This window comes from Mixophyes fleayi, chromosome 4, assembly GCF_038048845.1.
Source record: "Mixophyes fleayi isolate aMixFle1 chromosome 4, aMixFle1.hap1, whole genome shotgun sequence".
NCBI lineage: Eukaryota > Metazoa > Chordata > Amphibia > Anura > Limnodynastidae > Mixophyes > Mixophyes fleayi.
The window spans coordinates 159,844,147-159,867,678 of NC_134405.1; the positions used below are offsets into that span (position 1 = coordinate 159,844,147).

Genomic DNA, 23,532 nt, shown 5'->3' on the forward strand with positions numbered 1-23,532 from the left:
GGCCTTTATTACTACACTATCCTGGTATACACCACCACACTCTGGGAGCTATAGATCCTATCCTACACTGAGCTTTTGTATGGAGCCTATGGAGGGACGTCTATAAGTACCAACAGGAGATGTGACAATTTACCAGCAATCCTGCCTATATATTACAGATAAGCTTTTATACTTTATCTGCATTGTGAGTTTGCATTTTATAAATTTATCTGTTTATTAAATTTTCTATAAAATACTACACCATATGGCTTTTTCATATATTCTCTCCCAATGACAAGCGGATGAGATTGGTGTTGCGGCTGTGTTTATTATTAGAACATACTATATATATTTCCATATTACTGCGGCTGAAGGAGACATGATGGAGCATCATATGTCGGGATGACCTAGGAGCCACGATACAGATAAGCGGTTTTTATATTTCTATCTGGTACGCACACCATCTTAATACTTACTGTATGATGTTTCAGTTGTTACACGCTGATTAAGTACCGATTTTTGGCATATTAGTATATGAAGACCTTTGCGGTGTTCTATATAGACATTTATTGGATATATTGTCTGGACTGTTCTGTGCTTATTGTGCATTGTACACCTATTTGTCATTTATATTCTGTATACACCTGAAGGCGCCGTCCTTCTTTACCCATTGTAATATATATATATATATATATATATATATATATATATATATATATATATATATATGTATATATGTAAATATATATATATATATATATATATATATATATGTATATATGTAAATATATATATATATATATATATATATATATGTATATGTATATATATATATATATATATATATATATATATATATATATATATGTGTATATATTTATATTTACTATATATATATATATATATTACCATATAGACTAGTACTTTATACTATATAAAGCACAATTTTATTGTCACACATATTGCAGCATATTGGCTCTGCCCCCTGCTGTAATAGGCCAAATTTGGTTCAGTTTAACAGAGGGGCGGGGCCTAATGATGTGATTTGTGTGGCCACTCCCCCAAGATGCAGCATGGAAATCTCCCCTTCCAGAGATGAGATCTGCAAAGTTGGTAAGTATGTACTACACTTAAATCAAAATAAATGAAAAAGGGTAGAATGGCCACTCTAAAATCCTTGAACAGCCTCAGCGCTAGACAGCCTGGGCTGGTCACCACTAAAACAGCGGGACAATGATCAAGGGATTTCCCTGTTATAATAGAAATCAACACCAGACTTTATAGACTGTACTGGTTCACACTATAACAGGGAAACACCCAGAACCGTATTTTGTGTTAAAGTGCTCTGTACATGTCCAGAACCAGACCGCCAGTGAAAGCAAGTGTATTCAATTCATGTTCAAGTGCAAAGGACCCTTATTATATCCTACAATTTTATGGGCAGAATGGTGAAGGGACTGGGCATATGCATGCAGTCAGTGTACACTAAGGGTGTGCCAAGCTCGAGCGCACGCAGCAGTGCCCAATTCAAGCTTTGGGCATTTCTAAGGTACATGATTTTCTGTTGTATCACTTGCACCAGCTACAGGTCTGGTATAAGTGCCAAGTGATAGTGATGAGAATCGCACATATGCAAGCTAAAACATGTGTTTGCAATCAAGAGCAACTATAAAAATGCATTTTATGTACAGTAGACATTAATAACATCCTAATAAATGTATTTAAAGAGAAAAGATTATTTAAAAGGTTTTTTCATTAATGACTGTGGTCCTGATTCATTAAGGAAAATTAAGGAAACAATTGAGTAAGTTTTCTTAGTCAAGTTTTCTAGACAAAACCATGTTGCAATGCAAGGGGTTTAAATTAGTTTATTATTTTGCACGTAAGGAAAATACTGTCTGTTTTTTAATGTAGCACACAATGATCTAGGACCTGCCCTACACCAAATATAAATCTGCCATCACATTTTAAATTTACCTCCCCTCCAATGCAACATGGTTGTGCCTTACTTACTTTTATTTAACTTTCCTTAATGAATCAGACCCTATATTATTAACCGGTAATAATAGTTGAATACTTTTTTTTCTTTCTGTGCCTTCTGCTTGGACTTTATATTCCACATATCAGCAGCGCACGGAGGATTGCCGTGGACGCTTCTTTGGCAGCGCCGCAGCTGCTGTATAGGACAGTTGTCACTCACCGGACTGTGAGTGCTTCTTCCCGGACATTTAGGAACCGTGGCCGTCCTCCATCCTGAGGGACTGCGCATGCGCAGCCCTTTCTATACCTCCAGTGTATGTTCCTTTAACTTAATTGGCAGATCAGGCAACCTCCCTATATTAAGCACCTGTGGTCAACACCACGTTGCCTGATCTTGGAGTCTCATTCCCCATGAGTCTCTGAAGGTGTTCCTGTGTTTCCTTGTTTATTCAGCCCAGCTGATTCCTGTGGTTTCCAAACCACTTCTACCGCTGTGGTTTCCAAACCACTTCTACTACTGTGGTTCCCATACCACTTCTACCATCTACTGTGTTTCATCGTGACTGTTGAGCTGATTCCTATCCGCTGCCTCCGTGCGCTACAGTCTTCTAAGCACTTCAACTCTACCATGTATCATTGGGACTGTTAGCTGATGCCTATCCGCTGCCTCCGTGCATTACAGGCTTCAACCACATCCACTCACCTGTTCATGATTGTGACTGCCAGCTGACTCCTATCCGCTGCCTCCGTGCACTACAGGCTTCAACCTGCAACCCGTCTGTGTTTCATCGTGACTGTTTGGCTGATTCCTATCCGCTGCCTCTGTGCGCTTCAGTCTTCAGTCCTTGTCAACGCTCCCGTGTTTCCTTGAGTCTGCCTCCACTATGGCTACCCGCTATTCTCCGTGATCAACAGTGCCTGTTCAACTCTGCTCTCCCGTGTCCCATCGTTACTGCACCTGCTGGTTGCTATTGGCTACCTCCGTGTTCCCGCAGAGACCCGCTGCTGCTACTCCTCAGCACTACTCATCCATCTACTGCTGATCCGCTCTCCACGCTTTCCTGTGTTCCCTGCTGGTCTACCTTCCCGTGCGCTGCACCTACTAGACCACCGCTTCACCCATCCAGGGACTTCGCATCCTGCCGGCCTCCTGCCGTTCAGGTATCTCTGCACTCCTGTCTGACTGCCTCCTGAACCACGGTATGCATACTTCTCATTGACTGTGCTGTGTATTGCATACCTTGCTGGACTGTGTTGGTTCTCCTCTGGAGTGTGCTATCCGCTGAGTCTATTGCCATCATTGACTGTGTTATCTTATGCTGGACTACTTCAAGAGACTTTCTATATTGGCAGTATTGTTCAGTCATTTATACATTTATATTGTGCATATTACTGTGGATCAAAGTCAAGGTGCCCGTGTATATATTGTGTTGCAGTCTCTCCCCGTGCACCTCCTCACATATATATTCAGTAGTACAACTTGCTAGTGGCAGACCATTGACTCCCCGGATATCTCCACTTGGATTCCATTCCTTCACTCAGACAGCGGTACAACTTGCTATCCGCAGACCGCTGACCCTCATCACCTCCTCGTTTCTGTTGGACATTCCTCCTCACTATAGCAGTGGTACAACTTGCTACCGCAGACCACTGACTACCTTCACGTGTCCTTTGTCCATACAGTTCCTCGTGTATTACTACCTCCATATTGCCAGTGCTGCTAGTCATAGACTTTCCTGAGCATCTCATCATCTGCTATTTCCTGTTCCGTGATCACCCTGCTACCAGAGTACCATATTACCACCTATACTGCTCTGGTAAGCCTATCACCTGGTGATCCCTGGGTAAAGACTCCTAGTGCCCGTGACAGTAAGATCAGGCCATGACAGACCCAGATACGGAACCTACTGCTAAAGAGATGCTGCAGCATCTGGTCAGTCGTGTGGAGCAACAGGATGCTCGCCAACAGCTGTTACTTCAATGTTACCAATCGTTAACCTCCCAAGGAACATCTGGACAGACTGTTACAGCTAGTATTGAAGCTCCTGTGCTTTCCTCCGTTTCCCCAGTGCCATCCCAGGTGTCTACAGCTCCTACGCTTCACCTGCCTACTCCGTCAAAATATGACGGGGACCCCAAAACTTGTAGAGGTTTCCTTAACCAATGTTCAGTCCATTTTGAACTCCAACCTCAAAATTTTTCTACCCATCGTTCCAGAGTGGCCTATCTTATCTCATTGTTTTCTGGACAAGCCCTGGCTTGGGCCTCCCCTCTGTGGGAAAGAAACGATCCAATTCTACAAGATAGTGCCAAATTCATTTCCACGTTCCGAAGTGTGTTCGATGAACCAGGTCGTGTGACCTCCGCTGCTTCCAGCATTCTTCGTTTGCGACAAGGCTCCCATACAGTAGGACAGTATGTCATTCAATTTAGGATCTTAGCCTCTGAACTTCAGTGGAACACTGAAGCATTAGTTGCCGCCTTCTGGCAGGGGCTCTCCGATAAAATTAAAGATGCACTGACTACCCAAGAGCTTCCTTCGTCACTAGAAGATTTGATCTCTCTTTGCCATCGTGTAGACATGAGATTTCGTGAAAGAGAATCTGAGAAAACAACTTCTGCTAAAGCACCTCTTCGTTTAAACCCTCAATTTCGTCCAGTTTCACCTTCTGTGATTCCCATGGAGATAGGACGTTCCAAATTATCTTTAGAAGAGAGGAAACGAAGAGTAAAGAATAGACTCTGTATCTATTGTGCTGATTCCACACATATGCTCAGTTCTTGCCCTAAGAAATCGGGAAATGCCAGGCCCTAACTAGTTCTGGAGAGGTGAAGTTAGGGTCCCTGGAGTCCTCTCCATTGTCTATGAAATCTAAAGTCTGCGCTTTCGATGTTACGATTTCCTTTGCTACTAAATCCTTTGAGTCACAGGCATTGATTGATTCCGGAGCAGCAGGAAATTTCATTTCTAAATCACTAGTGAATCAATGGTCCCTACCAGTGATCACTTTAAAAACACCCATTACTGTGACGGCTATAGATGGATCACGTCTCATCAATGGTCTCATCACCCAGAGTACGTCTCCAGTAACCCTTCAGATTGGTGTACTACACCATGAAGAAATTTCGTTTTTAATTCTTCCTGTTACGACAAGTCCGATTGTCTTAGGCCTTCCATGGCTTCAATGTCACTCTCCCCAGATTGACTGGCGCACCCCTCAAGTTACGTCTTGGGGGCCTGAATGTCACCATCGTTGTCTCTCTCAAGTTATTCCTCTTAAAGTACAGCAATCTTCCATCTCATCTTCCTCCCCGGGACTCCCTCCTCAGTATGCTTCATTTGCCGATGTGTTTGATAAAGCTCAGTCTGAACGTCTTCCTCCTCATCGTTCTTGGGATTGTCCGATCGACCTTCTACCTGGCAAGACTCCTCCCAGGGGTCGGGTCTATCCTCTCTCGTTACCTGAAACTCAAGCCACATCTGAGTACATACAGGAGAATCTCCAGCGTGGGTTCATTCGACCTTCCACCTCTCCCGCTGGAGCTGGGTTCTTCTTCGTCAAAAAGAAGGATGGATCATTACGCCCTTGTATAGATTTTCGTGGACTCAACGCCATTACTATCAAGAATCGGTATCCCATTCCGCTGATCACTGAGCTATTTGATCGCATCAAGGGAGCTCGGATATTTACTAAGTTGGATCTTCGTGGTGCCTACAATTTAATTAGAATCCGTTCCGGTGACGAATGGAAGACCGCGTTTAACACCAGAGATGGGCATTACGAATATTTAGTAATGCCCTTCGGGCTGTGTAATGCCCCCGCGGTTTTCCAGGGTTTCATCAATGAGATCTTTCGGGACTTATTATATGTATGTGTCGTTGTCTACCTGGACGACATATTGATCTTCTCACAGGACCTGCCTTCTCATCACCAACATGTGGCAGAGGTCCTCTCCAGACTACGGAAAAACTCATTGTTCTGTAAATTGGAAAAATGTTCATTCGAGTTACCCCAGATTCCATTCTTGGGGTATATAGTTTCCGGAGTTGGCCTGAAGATGGATCCAGACAAAGTAAATGCTGTACTACATTGGCCTCAGCCAACTACTCTTCGTGCCATCCAGCGTTTTTTAGGTTTTGCCAATTACTATAGACGCTTCATTCAAGACTTCTCATCCATTGCATCTCCCATTGTGGCCTTAACTCGGAAAGGGGCTAATACTAAGCAATGGTCATCTGAGGCTCTCCAAGCCTTTCAAATCCTCAAAGAGTCCTTCTCGTCTGCTCCCATTCTGCGACAACCTGATGTCACACTCCCCTTCTTCCTAGAAGTAGATGCCTCTAATGTGGGCTTAGGAGCTATTCTCTCCCAACGCTCGGAGCAACAAAAATTACATCCTTGTGCCTTCTACTCTCGGGGTCTTCTGCCCGCAGAGAAAAACTATACTATCGGGGACAAGGAGTTGCTGGCCATCAAAGCTGCATTAGAGGAATGGAGATACTTGTTGGAAGGAGCTCGCCATCCGGTGACGATCTTCACGGATCATAAGAACTTGTCATATTTGCAATCTGCTCAATGCTTGAACCCTCGTCAAGCAAGATGGTCTCTTTTCTTTTCCCGTTTTGAATTAATTATAACCTTCAAACCAGCTGCTAAGAACAAGAAAGCTGACGCTCTATCTCGAGCTTTTGTGACGTCCTCTGATGTAGAAGAGGTTCCCAACCATGCTATTCTAGACCCCAAATGTATTTCTCTGGCTGCTTCATCCACCAAAATGCTACCATTTGGGAAGACCCTCGTGCCTCCTACTCTGAGGAGGAAAATCCTTTCGTGGTTCCATGCCTCTCGTTTTTCTGGACACGCCGGTGAACTTAAGACCTTTGAGATTCTCTCTCGTAGTTACTGGTGGCCTTCAATGAGGAGAGACGTCAAAGAGTTTATTGCTTCCTGTGATTTATGTTCTCAGTTCAAATCCTCCCGCAGAACTCCAGCAGGGTTGCTGCGACCACTACCCATTCCGTCCAAGCCTTGGACCCATATTAGTATGGATTTCGTTACTGATTTGCCACCAAGTAAGAATCACAATACTATTTGGGTAGTGGTAGACAGATTTTCGAAGATGGCTCATTTCGTCCCTCTGTCCGGTTTACCTTCCTCGTCTACTCTGGCTGAACATTTCATTAAAGAAATCTTCCGCATCCATGGATGTCCGTCTGAGATTGTGTCAGATAGAGGAGTACAATTCGTTTCCAGATTCTGGCGGGCCCTTTGTAAAACCTTGGGCATACGATTAGCACTCTCATCGTCTTACCATCCGCAATCTAACGGACAAACGGAACGAGTCAATCAAGATCTTGAGACTTTTATTAGGATGTTCTCTTCAGCCAACCAAGACAACTGGGTAGAATTGCTCCCTTGGGCTGAATTCGCCCATAACAACATGTACCATGAGTCATCATCCAAAACTCCATTCTTTGTGGTCTACGGTCACCATCCGTCTTTTCCGGAATTTCCTGCCCTCCCGCCCACCCAAGTTCCTGCTGTGGAGACTGCTTGTCAGACCTTCAAAAATATCTGGTCTCAGGTCAAAACCTGTTTAAAGAAGACATCTAACAAATATAAGTCTTTCGCAGATAAGAAGAGGCGGGCTATTCCACCACTAAAAATTGGAGATCGTGTCTGGTTATCTACCAAAAATATTCGTTTGAAGGTTCCATCTATGAAATTCGCCCCTCGTTTTATTGGTCCATATAGGATCATTCAAGTTATCAATCCAGTATGTGTTAAACTTCTTCTTCCTAAGAATCTTCGGATCTCCAATGCCTTCCATGTGTCCTTGCTCAAACCTCTCATCATCAACCGTTTCTCGACTCCTTCCTCAGCACCGCAGCCAGTTCAAGTTCATCAGGAGGAGGATTTCGAGATTACTGAGGTATTGGATGCAAAAATTTCGCGAGGAGTCCTCCGTTTCCTCGTTCATTGGAAGGGCTTTGGTCCTGAGGAGCGTTCATGGATCAAAGCTGAAGATCTTAATGCTCCTGCCCTTCTGAAGAAGTTTTATTCCAAAAATCCGGACAAGCCCGGTTCCAGGCGTTCTGTGCCCACCTTTAAAAGGGGGGGTACTGTCACTCACCGGACTGTGAGTGCTTCTTCCCGGACATTTAGGAACCGTGGCCGTCCTCCATCCTGAGGGACTGCGCATGCGCAGCCCTTTCTATACCTCCAGTGTATGTTCCTTTAACTTAATTGGCAGATCAGGCAACCTCCCTATATTAAGCACCTGTGGTCAACACCACGTTGCCTGATCTTGGAGTCTCATTCCCCATGAGTCTCTGAAGGTGTTCCTGTGTTTCCTTGTTTATTCAGCCCAGCTGATTCCTGTGGTTTCCAAACCACTTCTACCGCTGTGGTTTCCAAACCACTTCTACTACTGTGGTTCCCATACCACTTCTACCATCTACTGTGTTTCATCGTGACTGTTGAGCTGATTCCTATCCGCTGCCTCCGTGCGCTACAGTCTTCTAAGCACTTCAACTCTACCATGTATCATTGGGACTGTTAGCTGATGCCTATCCGCTGCCTCCGTGCATTACAGGCTTCAACCACATCCACTCACCTGTTCATGATTGTGACTGCCAGCTGACTCCTATCCGCTGCCTCCGTGCACTACAGGCTTCAACCTGCAACCCGTCTGTGTTTCATCGTGACTGTTTGGCTGATTCCTATCCGCTGCCTCTGTGCGCTTCAGTCTTCAGTCCTTGTCAACGCTCCCGTGTTTCCTTGAGTCTGCCTCCACTATGGCTACCCGCTATTCTCCGTGATCAACAGTGCCTGTTCAACTCTGCTCTCCCGTGTCCCATCGTTACTGCACCTGCTGGTTGCTATTGGCTACCTCCGTGTTCCCGCAGAGACCCGCTGCTGCTACTCCTCAGCACTACTCATCCATCTACTGCTGATCCGCTCTCCACGCTTTCCTGTGTTCCCTGCTGGTCTACCTTCCCGTGCGCTGCACCTACTAGACCACCGCTTCACCCATCCAGGGACTTCGCATCCTGCCGGCCTCCTGCCGTTCAGGTATCTCTGCACTCCTGTCTGACTGCCTCCTGAACCACGGTATGCATACTTCTCATTGACTGTGCTGTGTATTGCATACCTTGCTGGACTGTGTTGGTTCTCCTCTGGAGTGTGCTATCCGCTGAGTCTATTGCCATCATTGACTGTGTTATCTTATGCTGGACTACTTCAAGAGACTTTCTATATTGGCAGTATTGTTCAGTCATTTATACATTTATATTGTGCATATTACTGTGGATCAAAGTCAAGGTGCCCGTGTATATATTGTGTTGCAGTCTCTCCCCGTGCACCTCCTCACATATATATTCAGTAGTACAACTTGCTAGTGGCAGACCATTGACTCCCCGGATATCTCCACTTGGATTCCATTCCTTCACTCAGACAGCGGTACAACTTGCTATCCGCAGACCGCTGACCCTCATCACCTCCTCGTTTCTGTTGGACATTCCTCCTCACTATAGCAGTGGTACAACTTGCTACCGCAGACCACTGACTACCTTCACGTGTCCTTTGTCCATACAGTTCCTCGTGTATTACTACCTCCATATTGCCAGTGCTGCTAGTCATAGACTTTCCTGAGCATCTCATCATCTGCTATTTCCTGTTCCGTGATCACCCTGCTACCAGAGTACCATATTACCACCTATACTGCTCTGGTAAGCCTATCACCTGGTGATCCCTGGGTAAAGACTCCTAGTGCCCGTGACAACAGTGGCCACTTAGTTAGTGCAGGGGGGGTTTCTAGAGACTCAGAAACCCCCCCCTGCGTGCGCCACTGCATATGTATTGTACGTATCCTGCAGTGTATTGTATCTGTCTCAATAGGCAAGTGCTATGTATACAGATGTTTTCTCAGATCTGCTTTGTGTTAAATACGAAGGTACATATGCCTGATTTACGTTTGTTTTGTGTTCCTTAATAAATTAGGCCCCCAGAGTGCATCTATGGAAGGGAGACACACACAAAATACACTGAAAAGTATTCACCTGATTAAGGGCTTCTGCCTCTTTAGCAAAGCCCCCGGAGATGAGATAGCTATCGACTGGTATTGCCTGCTAGACCCTTTGTCGGGGATTTCTTGAAACCTTCTCCATACTTTACCATGAACAGCGGCGGTACAAGTACCAGCGAATGTCCTCCTATTGCTAGCACCAACTCAGGATGGTGGCAGCAGAGTGGAATATATAAAGACTTTGTTTGAATCTATATTGCTCTGATATAATTACTTTTTCATATTTTTTAAACATTGTATTCTATGTTTTTTTCATTTATTGATCAAATCTGCAAGTGGAAGCCCAAGTTCGGGTTTGGTTTTTAGACAAAATTGATACTTTACACTGGTTTTTGTTTTTCCTGAATGCAGTTTATTTCAAGGCACACCCGATTTCACATTTATCATGCAAAGCCACTTCAGAACTTTGACCTAGCTTTAGGAAGCGTTAGATTAGTGCTTGTTGACTGGCTGTGGAAAACCTGGCAACTCTCACTGCAGTGACTACTACAATTTGAGACGTTTATCAGAGCTGGGTTAAGACTCTAGGGGGGGTATTCAATTGTTAGCGAGTTTTTTTTTTCCCCGCCGTGTAAAAAAAAATTATCTCCCGCAGGTTTTTGATGGCAATAGCAACCGTTTTGATTTAGCGCAGCGGGAAACTCGTGCAATTCAATTGAAAAAGTGGTAACGCTGCCCCAGCGCATTAAAAATTGTGTTTGCGAGATTTTAGGGGAGTCAAGGGGAGTTTTAACGCGGTCATGTATAACACCAAAAAAGGTTTTGTAAACATTTCCATACATTATATTGCATTACACATTGATAATATCTACATTACAGTACTTTCTTTAGCATATTTTTTAATCAAACTATTTTTTACTATACAATCATCTATACCATGTCAAAACACATTGACATTACTACATTCATATTTGTACCAAAAACATACATAAATATAATAATTAGTGATTTTATTTATTTATTTATTTATTTAAATATTTATTTGTTACAAGAAAATCAACTTACACAAGTTAGGCATTAGTAATAAACATAAGTTTAACTTTTTTTCAATATTTTTACATAATTTCAAATACTTGTCAGGGTTTTTTTATTTTTAACACACCCCAAGGAGGTGCGAGATAAAACAGCATATTTTCCTGTTTTACCTGCTGCGTTAAAAAACAATTGAATAGCTTTTAATGCGGCTGCCTCTTGCACACCCTATACTTTCAATAGACCTTCTACTGGAGCGCGAGAGGACCGTTTCATGAACAAAAAGTAGCGTTAAAAATGGAGTTGAATTACGAGTAAAGTTAACCCGCTCGAAAATGATAAAAAACAGCGTTAAAATGACTTAACACGGTAAAAAAAGAACTCGCTGACACTTGAATACCCCCCTAAGGGATCAAAAGTACTTTAGACTGGGGGACTTTAAGGTCTAAAATTAAGAACATAATGTTCTTTTGCCCCAATTTAACAAGAACATTTATATTCAGCATCCTGTCGTGGTAAGGCTGACCGTACAGCTGCTCAAGGACAGTGTGGGAGCATATGCGCCTGTGTAGCGGTTTCCAGTTTATGCGCGTCTGCGCGTGTGTGTTAGGGAATTTAGACTGTAAGCTACAATGGGGCAGGGACTGATGTGAATGAGTTCTTTGTACAGCGCTGCGGAATCAGTGGCGCTATATAAATAAATGGTGATGATGATGCGCGCACAGTATAAATGGAAGCCCATACTTGCTCCCAATTTACTTTCGATGAAAATTAAAAATAGAATTATTTAAAAAAATAAAGTATTAAAACATAGATTTATATTTCGCAAAAATATTTTTTGTATATTTACATTTTCGCTTGTATATTTAAATTAAGAAAATGCTTTATTGAAATGATAAAGCATTTTTTCTTGTGCAGCAGCGGCAGTACTTACGTGTTAAATAGCCTCTGCCAGAAAACTATCATAGGCGATACCCAGTGATTTTCTTCAACAACCTGTGGGCTTTGTAGATAGGGTGAAGCCCGAAATCCAGACAAAACTACAGTTTTTGCCAGAGAAAGGCTTTTCTCCCTATCATAAATAGGTCTTTTTATATATGATATTTTATGTGTAAGTGGATTACTTTATATATTTTTAAATAATAAGGTAATATTCCAGGATAAAGTCTACAAGATCAGGATCAAAAATCTGATTCAAGTGAGTGCAACTACAAGAGGGAGAGTCATATATCATTTGTTCTCCCACAATATTTTATTATTTAACGTCTCTATATAGTATTTGAATTTTAATATTGTACTATTTTTATACAATTTTGTTTACTAAATTACAATTTATTTCAGCCATTTGTTTACACATGCAATTTTTGATATCCCATATTAAAGGTAGAGTACTAATCATAAGATCCCTACTCTATTAAAATGGATATTGCAGTTTAGACATCCTAATCAATATGGACACCACACATTTGTGTCTGTCCTCACATTATAAGCACATTAGAGTGCTATACAGCCATTGCATAACTAAGTATTGCTAAGCATTGCTAAGTTGTGCTGACTTCCCATTCAGACTTACTGGCTCCTCATTAAGACGTGCTGGTTGACTTGTTTCTAAGATGTGCTGGGTCGTGGCTGCTTGCTCACTGACCCTGCAATCATCTCAAGCTGTCTGGTGTGTTGAGCATCACCCACCAGATGACCCTAGATTTCCTAACTGGTGATTCAATCCTGGATCTTGGGGTTCCCTAAGCGAGAGGGGCATGTGTCCCCCCCTTATTCTCTGTCCATAATGCTGGATTTCTGCATCAATCTTACACTAGCTAACACTTGATGGATTTCCATGGACAGTAATGATAGGGGGAGTTAGTCCTAATTTATGGCTATTTGCATTGAAATTTGACATATTGGTCTACTAGTCGGCCCTTCTGCCTCCAATGTTCGGAGAATAGCCTGTAAGGAATCAACACCATATCTGTAATTCTCGGTATGTTGTAGCACTGAACACACCATAAACACAAGTGTCATCAACTTCTAGCATACTTGGGTGATGCAACTAATTGCAATACTGCAAAATACTTCTTGGCACTTAGCAGGCAACAGCAATGAAGGCTGAGGAGCTATACCTGATTATCCCCCACTATTCTACAGTCTCCTCTCCTTTGACCACTGAATAGTTCATTACAGCTTGCTCCTTAGGTGATCAGTATTTCTTCTTGCTACACCAGCCAAGGTGCCTCCTCATGGCAAAGACATATCTGAACTCCAGGAGTCACTAGCAGGATCTCCAGCAAGACAGACACTCTTCAGCAGGATTGAGTCATTTCAAATAAACGGTGAGATTATTACTTCCTTTGTGCCTCTGATGCGTAATTCAGTCCCACATCTAAGGTCTGGTCACCCATGTATCACTACATTTTTCCATACCACCACTTCTATATTATCTTTCCCCATCATTGAGTACTTCTGCTCTATTGCAAGTAATTCTCTACTTGGGAATATAACTGTTCTTTCTCTGCTATGAAGTGGAGAAAGCTCAGAACCAAGGCTTAATTCTGAAGTATGTACTCCCTTGCTACTATGTTATTATATCCCCTTCAACTGTACTATAGGCATTTTGTAGGAATATGTACCAGTCTTCTTTCTTCCAAAAGAGTTTGCCAAAATTTTAAAGCATTATGGTAACTTTGTTAAGTCCTGCTCCTATATATTTGACTGTTTTGGTCCCAATTCTCAGTTTGCATAACATACAGAATTACAATTTCCAAACACCACTCCAACCCTTTAATTTAATTATTTGTTAATTAAACTGCTGTAGACTGAGATTACATCGCTCCCAAGTCTACAAGTCCCAAAGTTGTTTTGCTATTCAACAGTACATGATAGCAGGCACACAATTCTTTTTGCTCTCCCAACAAACACAGGACCACAAAAGCCTTTTTCTCGCCCAGCATATGTATAGACTGCCTCATACCTCCCAACTGTCCTAATTTGTAGGCGGTAAAAGGGGTGGTGCTTGACCAAAACTGGGCGGAGTTTTACCTACATTTGTGGGCAGGGCTTATATCCCGATTTAGTGTTTGTAAAACTTGGTAGATATGAATTGGGGACATTGAGCTTGCAGTTTCTTTCTCTAAATAATAAATCCAATCTGAGCTTTTTTAAGCAAGAATGGCTTAATTCACAGAGTGTGTCTCTGAAGAGAAGTTTATCCATTTCTCAAGACAAACTTGTACAACAGATCTAATTTGGGAAATGAATACCTAATTTGTTTCCTGTAGTACTATAATTTGTACAAGTGTGTTTAAAACGTTTTGCATTTTGATGCTCAGTTGAAACAGGACATCCCACTTCAAATACCACATGTATGAGGACAAACAAGCTTCCACACACAAATGAGTCTGTCACCAGACAAATTGACTGTTCTACTGTGATTTATAATTATCCACAGACAAAGTTCACCCAACCTCTTTAGTGCATAGCACCTGACAACCAAAGCAAACAAAAAGAAACACAAAAATCCCTGTAGATTATAGATGTGAATTTCTGCTTACAAAACATTATAAATGTCAGGTAAATCAAAAGTGTTGTTTTACTTGTTACTATATAAGTTATATACTTAACTTAAGTAGCAAAGGTTGATTGATTTTGTCCCTGTAACAGTAACCGTCTATTTAAACGATTGTCTTTCTATGCAGCACACAACGGTTATGTTAACCGTGACACAAAGAGGGAGATCAATTGCCGGTGATGTGGCTTGCGGACAACACAGCGATGTCCGGATGTGCACATTGCCGTCAATTACGGTAAGAGTCTCCGAGGTTGTAGTCATAACATCGGCACAAGGTGTCTTCGGGAACATTCCGGACATAACTTGCACTGAATTGAATCTCCCCAAACCATGAGTATGCACTTATTAATAGTTGACTTATCACACATACAGCTCCTGTTTGATATAGTCCTGTGTGATGCATTTTGTTATTCACTGGTATTTACAACATAATACACAGTGATGCAGTATCATTTGTTTTACCATATATTAAACGCTGTTCTGCCTTGATAAAATTATGTTTAATAAGACACACGCTGACCTGTGATTTTAGCCCACTTTTTGTGTACTGAACGTATAGTTGCCGACTTTTTGATGTTCCCCTGCGGGAGGGGAAGTGGGGGTATGGACAGAGGGGATAGAGCTTGGCAAATTGTGTCAAAATTACCCGATTTCCTGAGAATCGCTTCTTGGTGGCTCTAATCCTGCCCACTTCACTAGGAAGTGTGCCAATGCGGGAGTATGTCCTACTCTCCCGGGAGTATGGGAGACCTACTCAGAATTCAGGAGTTTCCCAGACATTCCGGGAGAGTTGGCAGGTATGACTAAGCAATAATATCTGGTACTATTTGGATTTGAAATGTAATAAAGCAAAATGTCATTACTATAGAAATGTAACCCCAGACTTGCTTTCTTAATTCATTTTCCATATATGATCATTTTGATTGAAATATAGTATACGAAATCCATTATAAAAAAGAATTTGTCAGCTTCAGAATATCATTTTTGTAACCATATCTTGTCCCTTTATTTTTCAGCGAATTCCATATTGGATATTGGAACACTAGTTTTAAAGGGAAATTCAGCGATTAATATTAATATATTTTGTTAATGTCATTTTAATCATTAAGGAATTCTTGCTTTCAAAACAAGAAAAATGGAGGGTATACAATATTCACTCCTCTTTTATGTGCAGCTCAAAATAATATACTCAGACCTGTCGTTTTCATTGGGAGATATCAAAATGATGAAAATGTATTTATTTGTAAAGCATCAATATATCTTGCATTACTTTAAAGAAATGAGGAAAAAAAAAACAATGAACACATATCAATACAGATGGTGTAAAGAATTAATTTATCAGCTTTAGATATGTATTTCTTTCTATTTCTTAAACCAATGAGCGGCAATGTGAGTTGGAAAGCCACATGTGTGGCTCCAGCATTCAAAGGGTCCGCACAGAGAAAGGGGAGAGTGCACAGTGTAGAGTAGGTCACGCGACATGGAAGTTGTCTGCCCAGTTTTAATAAGCTCACCCACCGCTGTCAAAAACTGATGAATGGCCTTCATGTTGAAAAACAATAGTCTACTTAGTTGTGAGTATCCCCATGTACAGTAATATGTTTTGCTCTTGTACATTTTTGCCTTAGTAGTGAAAAGATAATGGACTAAGCATTATGCCCACCACAAATGGTACGATCCCGCCTAATTGCTCAAGCGCTAAACATCAGAATTAGAGCCCTATTTAGCTACATACACAAGATATCAATTTGGACGTGACTTGGCCCTACATTGCTGGACAGATCTCTTCTTGTACCACAGAGGCCTCTTAGTACAGTCAGACGATGAAGCAGCCATACAATCCATGCAATAATTCTTTTTTGGTCCCAAATAAAATAAAACAGTTATAGGCACCTATCCCCATTTGTCCTGTTTATTTGGGTTCATCAGAAATTTAAAGCTGCATTACTGCTCTCTGAGGCTGTTGCATACAGCCATTTTTTCCCAGGGCACCTCCATTTTTGTATAAACATAAAAGTCACAAAACATTTAAGTTTACCACTTTAAAATGGCTGAGGAGTGGGAACCAATTGGAAACTGCAGTCTTCATGACTGTGGCTTCTGAATGGTCCTCCAGCTCTCACGCCCTCTTGCACAGCATCAAGCAGTTCTGGATTTTGTCCAGGGTAGTGAGCCAAATCTTGGGGCCTGGGAAAACCCTCAGTTATCAAGGCTCCACTTTTTTTTTTAAACTGAATTGAAATTTTCAGCTGACAAGTAAATAGTTTAGAGAAAAAAATATTAAGATATACTTATTTTTCTATGAGAGAGCAAAATAAATGTTAATAACAGAAAATTTCAAATCATATTAGTAATTGGGGTACATTCATTTAAAAAAATTGGAGTTAGCCATTACATTAACCTCACATTATAACTATGTTATATCGACAGCAGTGTTTCTCCCAATATCCTCAAGGTGAGGGTATTATGAGATATAGAGAGATATCTCCTGCGTTAGGCAGAATACCGCAGTCCTCTTAATTCTTTATAAGGATTGAGGTCTGGAGCAATTTATCAAATTTAGCTTTTCGGAGTTTGACCCTGATAGCTAACGCTTTCTCAGGATGGCGTTAGCAGCTGTAGCCTATAGGCTACATCATCACCAGAAAGAGATTGTCAGATCCCTCCCGGCAGGCTGGACTGTGCGCATGTGTGGTCTGATTGTTAAGCATGCATCGGGCCAGAACCCAGTTCCTTTTTTCACTGCTGCGATAATCAAGCGGCAAAAGACAAATGACGTGTCAGTGGACAGCCCGACATGACTGTAATGGTAAATTGCTTTGTTAAGTCATCTGTTATCAATGCGAATAGTGTCAATAACAATGTTACTTGACTGGGCAAAAATGCAAAGGTTTCTGAATATTCACAGACGTATGTATATTCTTTTTGAATTGCAATCTCAGAAACAGAGCACACCCACAGCTAACTCTGTGATCCTGGTGCTAACCAAGGACAGGTACTTCAGCAAAAAAGCAAAAGTATACACGAAAAAGTTGTTCAGTGGCTTAACTGGTAGAAGCCTTGGGTTCTTTTCTGTTCTTGCATAGATAAAACCTACCTTCAGGAGCTGAATCACTAGGTAATACGTGTGTGCAGCCTTCAAATAATGTATTTATAGAGCAGTGTATGTGTCATGCAGAGGCTGCCTAATTTTATTTAAGAAAGAAAAAAAATATAAAAGTGTATGTAGTAAATCATGCATGCTGAATCCTCTGAAATGTCTGGGAGACACCCGAAATAGTGCATTATTCCCTGGACTTCAGAGAGAGTCTGTCAAGTGTCCCTGAAGCAGCAAGAGAAGTGGTGGGCAAGAAAGAAAGAGAGAGAGAAGAGAGAGAGAGAGAGAGAGAGAGAGAGAGATGGCCATTTTCTCGTAGTACTCCTCCTGCTGGTAAGGAGGTTTGCTACATGGAAATGGCCACTGGTCTCCAACACACAGATGTAGTCTTATTTATTCTTCTCCCCAGAAAGAGAGGCTGAGAATGAAAGAAAGAAAGAGAGGCAAATGGAGGAGAGGCGCTGAGAGATAGATTTAGGGGAGAGAAAAGAGATAAGAGAGAGAGATTGGAGCAGAGGTGAGTTAAGAGGGGTGAAGGGAGGCAGGAAGAGAAAAGGGGTAAGAAAGAGAGGGGTGGGAGTGGTGAGAGGGTCTGTGGGTGAGGAAGAGAGAGAGAGAAAGGTGACAAAAACGTTTCCACCTGATGGTGCTACACACGCCCCGGGCAGCAATAAATGCACCCATGGGTGGAGCTATATTTTTCCCCTTGGGCAGAGAATGATACACCCATTCATTGCCACACTACTCACAATGCCTAGGTGTTACTTGCTCACCGAAATTACTTTTCAAAAGTAGGCAAATATGGAGTAAATATGTCACTGTGGTGAGAAAGTCCTCTTCCTGCTTATATTCCCACTATGACAGCATTGTAGCAATGATTGTGAACATGGTATTTTTTTCAGTTCGAACATACTAACATCTGTCTTCTGCCAAAGTTCAGAGCAGTGTGGTTATTAATTAATGTACCATCTGCCCAGGCCCACTGCTCATTGTGTTGTATTGTCTCTCAAAGCTGCAGTAGTACTGCTGAATGTCTGCTGTTCAGTAGCAGAATGCCACCTATGCTTCATTCAGCTCATTGTCATCAAATACATGTGGAAATAGCTGCATTGTTAACGGGGTACCTAAATTATAGATCGTATTGGCAATACTCCATAAAAAAGAACATTAATCTGTATTTACTGGGATCTGAAACAAGTTAACTAATTCCATCGACTGCCGTTTCCTTGCAACATCTCTGTCTCATTCACAGTAGCTGGCACTGTGCCCCATAATTGTAGCTGGCCTGCTGTCAGAGTCCCAGTTACAGTCTGTTAAACAAGATTTTTATTTAACTAGATAATGTTTAAGGTAGTAATTCACAAGTTTTATATTTATGTGTTTGAGGAGCAAGGGATGATATATTTGCATTTTCACAATATAAATTTTGTCTAGGAATTGTATAGCAGTGCAAAAAATATATCCTATCTGATTTGTTCAGATGATCTTGTGGGATTGCTTCATTAATGGGTCATCATGAATGAAGTGCACATTTCCAGAGCTGTATAAAATATTGTAATTTCATTTTCCCTGCAACGAATGACAAATCATGTGATCACAACAAACTTGATCAGGAACCCAATCTGTTCTTATCATAGTGTTGCTGTGACACTTTAATGTAAACTGACGATTATGGGTGCATTATACATCTTCATCTTCAATATATTTTACTGTTGAATATGATTTAGCAGTTTTTACAATTGAGAGATATAGAGCAGTGACGCCATCAAGTAAGTAGCATTTGGAACACAGGTAAAACTCCTGTTTTGTAAGGAATAACATGTACATGTTTCATATAACTTGGTGATATTTGCGATCCTTTTATTCATACCTGGTACATTTGAGGAATTGACTTTGAGGCTGAAAGTGTCTGGGCCCCTCCCATAATTTTAGATTTTCAGGTTCTAAAGACAAAATCACAGAAAATCTCAGCGTTTGGAAACGCTATTGTGACACTCCATATTTTCACTGATTTTCTGTCATTTATTGTTTACAATTACTAGTATATCTTATAGTATTAATTCTTTTGCGTTTCATCTTTAAGTAAGCCAAAAATGAACTGTGTAGGGGGAATTCAATTCCCTGTATTGTTCTAAAGAACAACGCGGGGTGAGCATTATTACCGTTAATACGGTCATTTCAATGCTGATTTTTGCTCGCAGCTCCCTGAGCCGTGAGCAGAAATCCTTGTTGAAATTACCGTACTAAAGGTAATAATGACAACGCGGAAAATTAAATTCCCCTATACAGTATTTAATTCAATGGTGATCTTTTTAAGTAATTAATTGGATATTTAGGACCACATAACTAAAAACAAATATTTCCTATGACAAATATGATTTTGCTGTTGTTATATTTCTTCAGAATGCTCTGTGTGGTAAAGTATCGAAGCTTGTTTTTAAGTAAATAAAATATTAATACATAAAAAATCAAAGTGCCCCCCACAAAACTGTTTAACCCTAGTGCTGCCAACCTAGTCTGGTAGTAGGCATCCGGGGTCATTGGCACTACAGCAGGGGAACTCACAATGTGGTGTCTCCCTGCCATAATGACAACCAACCCCAGACTGGTCAGCATTGGGCTAGATGTTAATTTAGAACGCTAAGCTCCAACTCCCATTTTGGTAGTGGGTGTCTCCTGTGATCTAGTGAGGATAGGATGGGGGGTAGCCTCCAGCCGCTTGCATTGCTTTACTGAGCGGGTACAGACAGGAAGTTAGGCCACACTCTCCTGGAATGTCCGGAAGACTCCCGGATTGAGGGTAGGTCTCCCGGACTCCCGGGAGAGTATAGCATCCTCTCTCATCTGCCCACTTCCTAGTGAAGTGGGCAGAATTAGATCCAAAATGGCACTATTCTCAGGGAATCGCGGCATTTGGCCCCACCCTCCACTGTTAACTGACGTATTTGCGTCATTGCGGCCTCTTAATTGTTTTATCTGCAATATCTGCGGAATCTGAACTTGCGGGGTAATGCAGAAACACCTGGGGGTAAATTTATCAAGCTGCGAGTTTACGGCAGTTTTGTAAAGCAGAGATGTACAACCATTCAGATTTTAGCTATCATTTTGTAGAATGTACTAAATAAATGATAACTAGAATCTGATTGGTGGCTATAGGAAACTTCTCCACTTTTCAAACCTGCCGGAAACTCGCAGCTTGATGCATCGATCCCTTGGACTCAAAGCACAGTGAAAAGGTCACAGGATCAGACTTAGGGCGATTGGCTGTCCCTTGTTTAATCATTGTGCCAGCTTTTTATTACATTTCTTGTTTTTTTTTACAGTTTGTAAATTTACCTCTTGTTTAATTCTTCCTTTGTATACATGTACCTGTCCTACTGATAAGGGTAATTGGGGCATAATGTCCACTACCATTTTTAATTAGAATATATTGATTTATTTTATACTAATTGAAAGAAATTGGTGCAAGGTGGGGAGCAGGGTGGTTGGGAATTGTACCACAGAAAAAACATAGCTAGCAGAGCAGTTCTGTACTGTGCCGCATGGTTAGTATTCATTGTATGTATCTGGTGGCAGTGGTTTGGCAAAATTGGATCTTGATTTGATAAAGTATAAAATAGGTAATGCATTACAGTTTAGTTCAGTAGTTAACTACAAAACGATGTACATACACTGATTCATATTTTATATGGCTGAGGTAGCTGTAAATTGCTAAGGCCATGCCGTGCCTGGGAATCGAATCTGCCAAGAGAGCAGAGAGGTCATTAAGCAATAAAATGGATTTTCTGTGCAAAGTATGACAAATCGTGATCCATGCTGGAAAGCCCTTTTTGTAATAAAAATATCACTTTCTGGACAATGTATTTATATGCTTTTAGCACTATAGTCCTGCACTCATGTGTTTCTCATAAATATGCAATAATCACCTGTCCCTGTTTTCTTGCTCACAAAAACTACTGCCCTATGTAGTTGTGGTATTTCTGTGATATGTGCATAATAAACTTATGTTTACTATGTACTATGTATCCACAATTTTTTAGAGGGTACTATTTAATAATTATAAACAGCTGTGTTGGTCGTTATGATAATAGTTGTGTTCATGAGCTGTAAAGCATTCAGGAAATTGTCAGTATATAATGAGAGATGCTTAGAGATGACTTTAGATTGATTTAGATAATGCTTAGAGATGACTTTAGTGTGACAGCCATTCAAATTGCATTGACCACTGCGTAGTATGAGCCTTCCAACATAAAGGAAAAACTCCTATGAATATGCCCTTTATTGTCTATTTTAACTTATGTTAGATTTTATAGGAAGGTATAGTTTTGTATCAAAGCCCTTTGCCATTGAAATCTGCATACAAATGTAGACCTTGATTTGTGGCAGTGGCAGATTAGAAAACAGTGAGACGAATACAATAGTGACCAATCTTGTGGCTTGTTAGAATAGAATCCACATGTTGCTAGAGGGGATGTTAGGACATGTCTTAAAGTCTATAAGGCCACAAAGGCCCAAACTTAAGTAGCAGGTTTAGTTTTTTAAGGTTTTTATTGTTTGCACATTAATAATTTAATCTATACATATTCTAAATATGTAAACATGGGATTAAGTATTATTTTATACAAATGGGTTGCAGTGAGGTCTGTGACCATGGAGAGCTCCAGCAGTGGAGAGGTGAATGTATGGGTGACAGAGAAAAAATGGCCTAGGAGTGTAAGAAAATAATTAAATCTGGAACTGTATATGTGACCAGGGGCAGAACAGTGAATCAACGGGCCCCACACCGAAATTTGGGTTGGGGGCCCTGCCATGCTCTAGTCCACCACCCTGTTCTTGGGGAGGGAGACAAGTGTGTTGAACTGCATGGTGAATACAGAGTATACCCATCATTTTCATACCTAACAACTTTGGGGCAGTGTGTATCAGGACAGGAGGCGTGGTCACCTAGTTATGGAAATGTAGCCTCATCCCGAGGCATATCTGGTAATTTTGAAGCATTAGGCTGCTCCTTTATCCCTTTCCCTTCCTTCCAGTGACCTATTTATTGCCAAGAGCTCTATAGGCAGGTGTGAGCGGCACCTGTTCACCGCTGCTCTACCACCTGAACCGTGGGACAAATCTGTTATGATTATTGGGACATCGAGACAGAGGCCTTAAATTTGCGCTGCCTCCAGGCCAGATGAGCTGGTATCAAACTGTAATAAGAGACTGGTCAATATAGCCGCAACTTTTACTCAAACGGACTGCAGAATGCCAAATCAGCAAATGGAAGAAGTGTCAGAACAACATTCAAGGATAAATAGGTCGAAATGACAGGCAGAAGAGAGGTCAGGAACGGTACGGGGCAGAATTCACAGGTATTAGCCACAAGAAGTACTGGAATGCTGGAGTAAAGTTTTGGAGCCTAATAATCTGACACAGTCCTGTGCACAGAGCAGATTTAAATAGCTGAGCTGATGAGTAAGGTCACAGGTGAGAATACATGATCACAGGTTCAGAGGTGCTATTAAAGGGCCATGCGCCTTCTGTTGCATAGTGAAGGATTGTGGCACAGTGTTCTGTATCTGGAGCAGAGGGAAGAATAGAGGGAGAGTGCTGGACGGTGTTGTATGACAGTGTGTCTGTGCATGTGGTAGGGAATATAGATGGTGTGTGTGTGTGTGTGTGTGTGTGTGTGTCTATATCGTAGGTAATATAGATTGTAAGTTTCACTGTGGTAAAGCACTATGTCACTGTATAAATAACTGGTAATAAATAAAATTCATATGAACTTATTCATAATTTACTCATTCAGAATGGAATCTCTATGAAGAAAGACCTAACCTTCATAATGGAATATGACCACTACCTG

At 41.4% G+C, this 23,532-nt stretch overlaps 1 protein-coding gene across 7 annotated transcripts in view; it reads left to right on the forward strand.

Moving 5' to 3' along the window:
- The window catches only part of CACNA2D1 (calcium voltage-gated channel auxiliary subunit alpha2delta 1), a 612,754-nt gene that overhangs the window by 70,267 nt on the left and 518,955 nt on the right, over positions 1 to 23,532 (forward strand). The gene's annotated exons all lie outside the window — the stretch shown is intronic.